We start from the raw sequence: 8,878 nt of genomic DNA on the forward strand, positions 1-8,878 counted from the left end.
GCATTCTCATGAACGTACTCCTTTGAGATAGATGGCAGAACAGTGAGTTTCAGTTTAAATGAAGCTATGAAGCACCCTCCGGAAGATCATTCTATCTTCCAGTGCGATATTATTGATGAAACTGTAGCTGAAGTTCACCAAGAAGAACTAGAAGAGAAGCATATGGAGCAAGGTCCAAGTGTGGGGACATCTTCTGAACACAATAAGGACGCTTTACCATTATCACTAGCCCCGAATGATCCAGAACCTAGCTATGAGCAGAAATTAGAATTAAAGCCCCTTCCTCCACACCTCAAGTATGCTTACCTTGAGGATAATCAGAAATTCCCAGTTATCATTGCAAGGGAACTCACCTCTCAACAAGAAGAGCAACTGCTCAGTGTGCTGAGAAAACATAAGAAAGCAATTGGATGGAGCTTGGTGGATATAGTAGGCATCAGTCCCCAAGTTTGTGAGCACAGAATATATTTAGAAGAGGAAGCAAAGCCTATCCGTCAGCCTCAAAGAAGATTGAATCCCACCATCTTAGAAGTTGTCAAGAAGGAAGTGACCAGGCTACTTGAAGCAGATATCATTTACCCCATCTCAGACAGTGAATGGGTCAGTCCAGTACAAGTAGTGCCCAAGAAGTCTGGAGACACAATAATAAAGAATGAGCACGGAGAGCTCCTGACAACTAGAGTGCAGAATTCATGGAGAGTTTGCATTGACTATAGGCGTCTCAACCAAGCCACTCGCAAGGATCATTACCCCTTGTCATTTATTGATCAAATGCTTGATCACCTGTTAGGTAAATCCCATTATTGTTTTTTAGATGGTTATACAGGATATTTTCAAATTTATATAGCTCCTGAAGATTAGGAGAAGACCACTTTTACATGTCCCTTTGGAACGTATGCTTATAAAAGAATGCCTTTTGGCTTGTGTAATGCACCTGCTACTTTCCAAAGGTGTATGATGAGTATCTTTTTAGATTTTATTAAGAACTGTATGGAAGTTTTTATGGATGATTTTAGCATATATGGTGATTCATTTAGCCTTTGCTTGGATAGTTTATCTAGAGTATTAGACAGGTGTGTTAGTATAAACCTTGTGTTAAATTTTGAGAAATGTCACTTTATGGTAAAACAAGGAATTGTACTAGGACATGTTGTGTCTAATACTGGTATTTCTGTAGATCCAGCAAAGGTGGATGTCATTTCTAGTTTACCTTACCCGTCCTCCGTGAGGGAAGTCCGTTCATTCCTTGGCCATGCAGGTTTTTACAGGAGATTCATTAAGGACTTCAGTAAGGTAGCATTGCCTTTATCCAGATTGCTGTAGAAAGATATTGAGTTCGAGTTCAGTGAGGATTGTATGCAAACGTTTGATAAGCTAAAGATCGCCCTGACTCAAGCTCCAATTGTGAGAGGACCAGACTGGAGCCAGCCATTTGAAATCATGTGTGATGCTTCCAACCATGCAGTAGGAGCGGCGCTGGCTCAGCGCAAAGGTAAGGATCCTTTTGTAATTGCTTATGCGTCTAAGACTTTAGATGCTACTCAATCTAATTACACTACTACTGAAAAAGAGCTTCTTGCTATTATTTTTGCTCTGGATAAATTTCGAGCCTATTTACTTGGTACTAAGGTAGTAATATACTCAGACCATGAAGCTCTAAAATATTTATTAACTAAAAAGGAGTCCAAACCAAGGCTAATACGTTGGATACTAATGCTGCAAGAATTTGATTTAGAAATTAAGGATAGGAGTGGTAACAAAAATCTAGTGGCAGACCACTTGAGCCGTCTTGAGCACATTAAGGATGACTCCACTCCTATAAATGATACTTTCCCATTTGACAGCTTACATGCAGTATCTGAAGTAATTCCTTGGTATGCACCTGTAGCTAATTATCTAGTTAGCCACACGTTTCCTCCAAATTTCACTAAGCATCAAAGAGACAAGCTGAAAAGTGAGTCCAAATACTATATATGGGATGATCCATATTTATGGAGGTGTGGTGCTGACCAGGTAATTAGATGGTGTGTGCCTCAATCAGAATTCCAGTCCATTTTAGAGGCCTGCCACTCATCTGGGAGTGGAGGACATTTTGGCCCTCAAAGAACAGCTAGAAAAATTATAGACTGTGGATTCTGGTGGCCTACTCTTTTTAAAGACGCTGCTGAATTTTGTAAATCTTGTTTCCCTTGCCAAAGGTTTGGTAATATATCCAAGAAGGATGAGATGCCTCAACAGATTATGCTTTTCTGTGAAATTTGATGTTTCGGGCATTGACTTCATGGGTCCATTTCCAAATTCTAATGGTTACTTTTATATACTGTTAGCTGTAGATTATATTTCTAAATGGGTGGAAGCAGTTCCTACCCGTACTGATGATGCTAACACTGTTGTTTCCTTTGTTAGAAGCCATATTATTTGCCATTTTGGATCACCATGAGCAATCGTGAGCGATCAAGGCACTCACTTTTGTAACAGGAGACTAACAAGATTACTAAAGAGGCATGGGATAATTCACAAAGTAGCAACAGCTTACCATTCCTAGACCAATGGGCAAGCAGAAGTCTCTAACAGAGAGATAAAGCGTATTCTAGAGAAGATAGTAAAACCTCATAGGAAGGACTGGAGTGCCAGGCTACAAGATGCACTCTGAGCATATAGAACAGCATACAAGACACCCATTGGGATGAGCCCCTTCCGCTTAGTATACGGAAAGGCTTGCCACCTTCCAGTAGAGGTGGAACACAAGGCTTTCTGGGCTGTGAGGGAGTGCAACATGAATCTTGAAAAAGCTGGTGATGAAAGAAAGCTGCAACTAGCAGAACTGGAGAACCTTCGCCTAGAAGCATATGACAACTCCAGGAGATACAAAGAAAAGATGAAGGTTGTCCATGACAAGCACATAAAAAAGAGAGAATTCAGACCAGGAGAGTTAGTTCTTCTTTATAACTCTAGACTAAGGCTTAAACCAGGCAAACTGAGATCAAGATGGGAAGGTCCATACAGAGTAGAAAAAGCAGAGCCATATGGAGTTTTCCACCTGCGTCATCCTTCTAGCTCCAAATTCTTAAAGGTCAATGGACATCGCCTCAAGCTTTATCATGGTGAGAAGATGAAGAATAACAAAGAACTAAAGGTTTTCCTCTTGGAAGACCCACCAACAGAAGCAGAATGAGCCTAACGAGCGTCCAACTTAAGGACGTAAAAGCAAAGTGCTAGGTGGGAGACAACCCACCATGGTATGATCGTTCTTTTTCAGTCTTAGTTTTATTTTACTTTATTCTATTTTCATTTATGATGATGACTCTTCTCATAACCTCTGCATATAGCTGCATATAGTTTACATTTGCATTTGCATTCTACATAAAAAAAACGCACGCGACGCGTAAGCGTCACTGACGCGTCCGCGTCATAGTTGCGTTGGGAAGAAAATAAAATTGAACAGAAAGTCACGCGAACGCGTCACTGACGCGTCCGCGTTATTTTGAAAAACCAGCCTCCCACGCGTCCGCGTCACTCACGCGAACGCGTGCCCCTAAAAATCGACGTAAAAGAGGTGTATGGCAGAAAGTTATGATGGAGTTGGGCTGGAATGATGCTAGAAGCACAAGCCCTATCACGCGACCGCGTGCCCCACGCGTCCGCGTCATTTTGCAAATATGGCCATCCACGCGATCACGTCATCCACGCGAACGCGTCACCCTAAATTTTGGCAAAATGAGTTTGAAACAGAGAGTTGCGCGACCGCACGGCTGCACTCGCGCCACTAGCACAAATCAAGTCATGCGATCGCGTGACTCACTCGTCCGCGTCACTTGGAAACATCACACACCATGCGACCATATGACTCACGTGTCCGCGTCACATGCGGCGCACAGTTTATCCAGATCAGCCAAGATATCTTATCTTTTCTTCCCCAAATCCTAATTTTTCTTTTCCCTTCTTATTTCTTTCTTCCCCCTTCTTCCTTCTCTATTCTTTCTCACTTTTTACTTTGTATTTTTCACATCATCATCAAGGTTATTTTCTTTTCTTCTTTCCTTTTTACTTTTCAATTATTATTATTACTTTTATTTATGTTTTCTTCTTCTTTTAATTTTCACTTTCATTATCTATATTTTCTTTTCTTTTCTTTTCTTTTCTTTTTATTCCTTTAATTGGTGCTAGAAATCTAATTAGGTGATTATTTTCTTCTATATTTTGCTTGTCAATTATTAAGGAATTGTTTGACAATTAACATTACTTCTTAAAGGGTTGCTTGCATGCTCAATTTACTACCTTCAATAACATCTTTACCATGCATGCTATGTGTTTGTGAAAAAGCCCGTATGGCATTGCACATAAATTTTTCTATTCTACTACTCTAATGCTTGTTTTTCACAAAACCCCTTTTATATTTTATTAATTAAATATAATTGTCAATACAAACAGATTGTTAATTTGAAAGGGTTGATAATCTAACTTGGACATTGAATGCTTTATCTATGTTACTCATGCTTTTGTCGGCATGCCAATAAACATCTTACATCTAATTGCCATCACATGCACTTGCTATATTACCTTTGATGAACTTTTCACATGTAGTCTAGACCATGTGTTAACGACATCCTTCTTTACTGTGCATTGATTATCACCTATAATATTCGCTCCCTTGCTCAAACCCTTAGCTTTACATATTACTTTATTTTTCCTTTTTCAGGATGGCCACCAAGAAAGGCAAGGAGAAAGCTACTCCCAAACCACCAGCAAGGAGAGGAACAAAAAGAACATTAATGGCAGATCCATCTTCAACAGCGGTGAAACCCTCAACAAAATGAACCAAGAGGATCATCAAGGTCGACGAAAAAGAGAAAGCCTTTCCAGCAAAGGACACTGCGCGGTTCACTAACCGCTACTGTGAGCAGATGTTCCCCATCCTGGCAGAGAGGAATTATAACAATGAGTACCTTCTTATCCTCTCTACTAACATTGTTGAATTTGTTGAGCCCCGCATTGAGCGAAGACAATGGGAATTCCTACGGAGATACCCACGGCAGGTTAATTTATCATGGGTAGTTGAATTCTACTCCAATTTTCACATGCCAACCATGCAGTCTATCTATGTCCATCAGAAGCAAGTCCCTATAACAGAAGAAGCCATTCAATGAGCTTTAGATCTTCCCCCTGCTCCAGAAGGATTGGACGCTTTTCAAGAAGCCTCACTCAAGCACCAGACATACTAATTTGACTGGGACACCGTTCTTAGAGTTATCGCATAACCTGGCAGCATATGGATATATAGATACCATCGTTCCTGACCTAAGGGCATATTGGCTTCAACATTCACCTAGGAAGTACGAGTATGGGCACAGATCATGTCCCATTATGTCTTTCCGAGCACTCACGAGTCTTCCTTCACTACAGACATGGCTGTTTTACTCTGGTGTATCCTTACAGACCAGCACCTCAATTTACCAAGACACATTCGGCATGCTATGGGACACGTACAGATTGCGGGAAACTTACCTTTCCCCACCTTGGTTTCAGATCTAGTCTCAGCAGCCGGAGTCTCCTACAAAGTTGGGGACACCAAGGCCATGATTCCACAAGATGATCAATACGTCCCTAACGGGAAGTATATCAGACCTCCAGCAGCCACTATCAACCAGAGCACAGAACCAGCAGAAGATATCCCTTCTTCTTCCACATCACAAGAACCTTCAACAAACCAACTACTCCATCAGATACTTGAGAAGCAAGACCGGCTTGACCGAAAAGGGAAGCAAAGAGAGCGCTGTAACAAGCGCATATTTACATACCTCAAGGAGCTACTCGTTGGTAACCAACCACCTAAAGAAGACCCAAAAACCTTGGACTCTACTTCATTTACCAACACAGGGAGCCATGACGGTCCCGATGGTGGAGACGCTGCTACCAGGCCCCCGTTATTCCTGACAGATGGCACCGAGGACGGTGCAAAGCCTTAAGTGTGGGGAGGTCGGTCAGTACCTGACTTCCGGAGGTAATTTCTTTTCCTTAAAACACCAATAAAATAGGATATTTAGTTAATTTTTCTTTTGTTTAGAATAGGATAAATTACATAGAAATAGGTTAACTGCATGCATGTTCTACTTGATTGAAAAATAATAAGTTTCTTTTTAGGACCCTATTTTTGATGAATTTCACTAATTTAAATCTAAATTTTTGTGTTAAAACTTGTTAGAAGTTGTAATTGGAACATAGTTTAAAAAGATAAGAACACACAACCTGTGAGACTTGAGCTTAATGACATGGTTACATTATTTAACCATAAATATTATTCTTGTGTGTTTGCTTTTCTATGATTGTAATCTTTATTTTGTTCCATCCTATATGTCCAATGTTTAATGTGTTATATGCATGCATATGATTGAGGCCATTAATTGTTTTAACTCACTTATCCCAAATAAGCCTACCCTTTCAATCACCTTTATTAGCCACTTTGAGCCTTTTAATCCCATTTGTTCTATATTTTACCATATTACTAGCCTTAAGCGGAAAAACAAGTAATACCCCAAAGTGAATCTTTGGTTAGCTTAAGATAGAAAGTGTGTATCAAGTGAGTGTGGGAAATTGTGGGAACATTGGTTAATAAGGGAATGTGTCATGATAAAATAATGGGAATTTGGGTACCTACTCATGTGAAACTAGAGAAATTGAAAATCTATATGCATTGATAATGTTATGTTTATTTTTATGCTGAAAAAAAATAATAGTAATAATTAAGTAATTAAATAAGGGGACAAAATTACCCCAATGCTAAGTTAAGTTAATAAAAATATCAATGCATATGTGATACAAGTTAAAAAAAAAAAAGAAAAGCTAATACATGAGTATGTAATGCAAAAGTGAGAACTCTAGGTAGCTAGGCATGATTCTAGAGTTATATAGAGTGTATGTATGTTAGGTGAAAGCTTAGGTTAGTCAAAGATTCATATTTTAGCTCACTTAGCCATATATATACCCTTACCCTTACCTTAGCCCCATTACAACCTTGAAAAAGACCTCATGATATTGCATTCGTACATTAAATATTATTGATTGGTTAGGTGAAGAACAAAGTTAGAAAGCATGATTAGAGAAGGAAAGAGTGATTATCCTATACACTAGAGTGACTAGAGTGCACATACACCATCAGTGAGGGTTCAACGCTTAATTCTATGTTCCCTGCTTTCATAAGCTGTCTTCTTACAATTTTACCTGTTTTTACTATATAATTTGAATTAGTAGGAATTTAATTTATGTTTATCTTAAAGAACTTATTTACTTTTAACCAAGTAGACAAGAATCATATAGTTACATTTATATATATAGGTTGCATTGCATTGCATGAGTCTTACATTTCCCTACTCATTTATTTTATCTCCTTAAACTAAGCATGAGGACATACTAATGTTTAAGTGTGGGGAGGTTGATAAACCATTATTTTATGATTTATATTGTGTTTAATTGAGTGGTTTTTATCAAATCTTTACCCACTTATTCATATGATTAGCATGATTTTATAATTCCTTCCTAGTATTATTTATGGTTGAAAACTTTCTTCCTAAAAACATTTAATTAGTACATTTTAATTCTCCTTTATCCCATTCGATGTCGTGACCCATGTGTTAAGTGTTTCAGGCCTCATAGGGCAGGAATGGCTTAGAGAATGGAGAAGAAGCTTGCAAAAATGGAAGGAACACAAGAAACTAAGGAGATAACCAGCGAACACTGACGCGAGTGCATACCCCACACGAGTGCGCAGAATGAAGAAAATCGCAGCGACGCGAACACGTGCCTGACGCGTACGTGTGGATTGGAGTCTGCACGAATGACGCGAACGCGTGGACAACGCGAATGCATGATAAGGAAAATCGCTGAATGACGTGAACGCGTAGACGACGCGTACGCGTGACCTGCGCGATCTGCAAAAATAACAGAATACACTGGGGGTGATTTCGGGCCGCATGTTAACCCAGTTTTCGGCCCAGAAACACAGATTAAAGCCAGGGAACGTGAAGAGACTCAACACGCTTCGACACACCCATAGGCATCCACACACATTGAGATACATTGATATTAGGATTACTTTTAGTTTTAGATCTGAATATAGATTCGCTTACATTGATAGTTTATGCTTTTGCCTTGGATTTTGGATGTTGAAGAATCATCACCTCCGTCGAAGTTATTACTTTAGTTTTTTTCCTTATTCCTTTACTCTTTTCAGTTGATCATTGACCCTATTCAAATAAGTATGTTGCATTTTAAATTTATTAATACACAGAATTGCTTTTACTTTTAATTAATTTTAAATCTCTATTTTATTTTATTTTATTCAATTATGTCTTCTTATATTTTTATGAATATTAATACCATGTCAATAGAGTAGATTTTTTACTTGACATGGGGTTGATGAAGAGGAGACACTTGAGTTGGAATGCTCAAGTGCTTAGTTAAATTGAATATTGTTGGCTAATTCTGTATCTACTAACGCTAGACCTTCTCAAGGGAAAGGACTAAGATTTGTGGATAAGAGTCAATTCAATCACTTGACTTTCTTTTACTCAGTAAGGGTTAACTAAGTGAAAATAACAACCTTTTTATACTACATTTGAGAAGATTCCAACAAGAATAGAACTTCTAATTAATCAATTCCCCAATCAAGGCTTTCTATATTAATAATAATTCTTAGTTTTATTGCTTTAATTTACAACTATTCTAATTACTCATTATCCAACTCAAACCTTCTGGAAAATTTCTGGTTAATAAATTAGCACTCTTTCCTGCAACTCGTTGGGAGACGACCTAGGACTCATACTCCCAGTATTTTTAATTCTAATTTTTGTGACAACCCTTTTTAAATTGAGAAGCGGATTTA

Source organism: Arachis hypogaea, chromosome 20 (assembly GCF_003086295.3).
Source record: "Arachis hypogaea cultivar Tifrunner chromosome 20, arahy.Tifrunner.gnm2.J5K5, whole genome shotgun sequence".
NCBI lineage: Eukaryota > Viridiplantae > Streptophyta > Magnoliopsida > Fabales > Fabaceae > Arachis > Arachis hypogaea.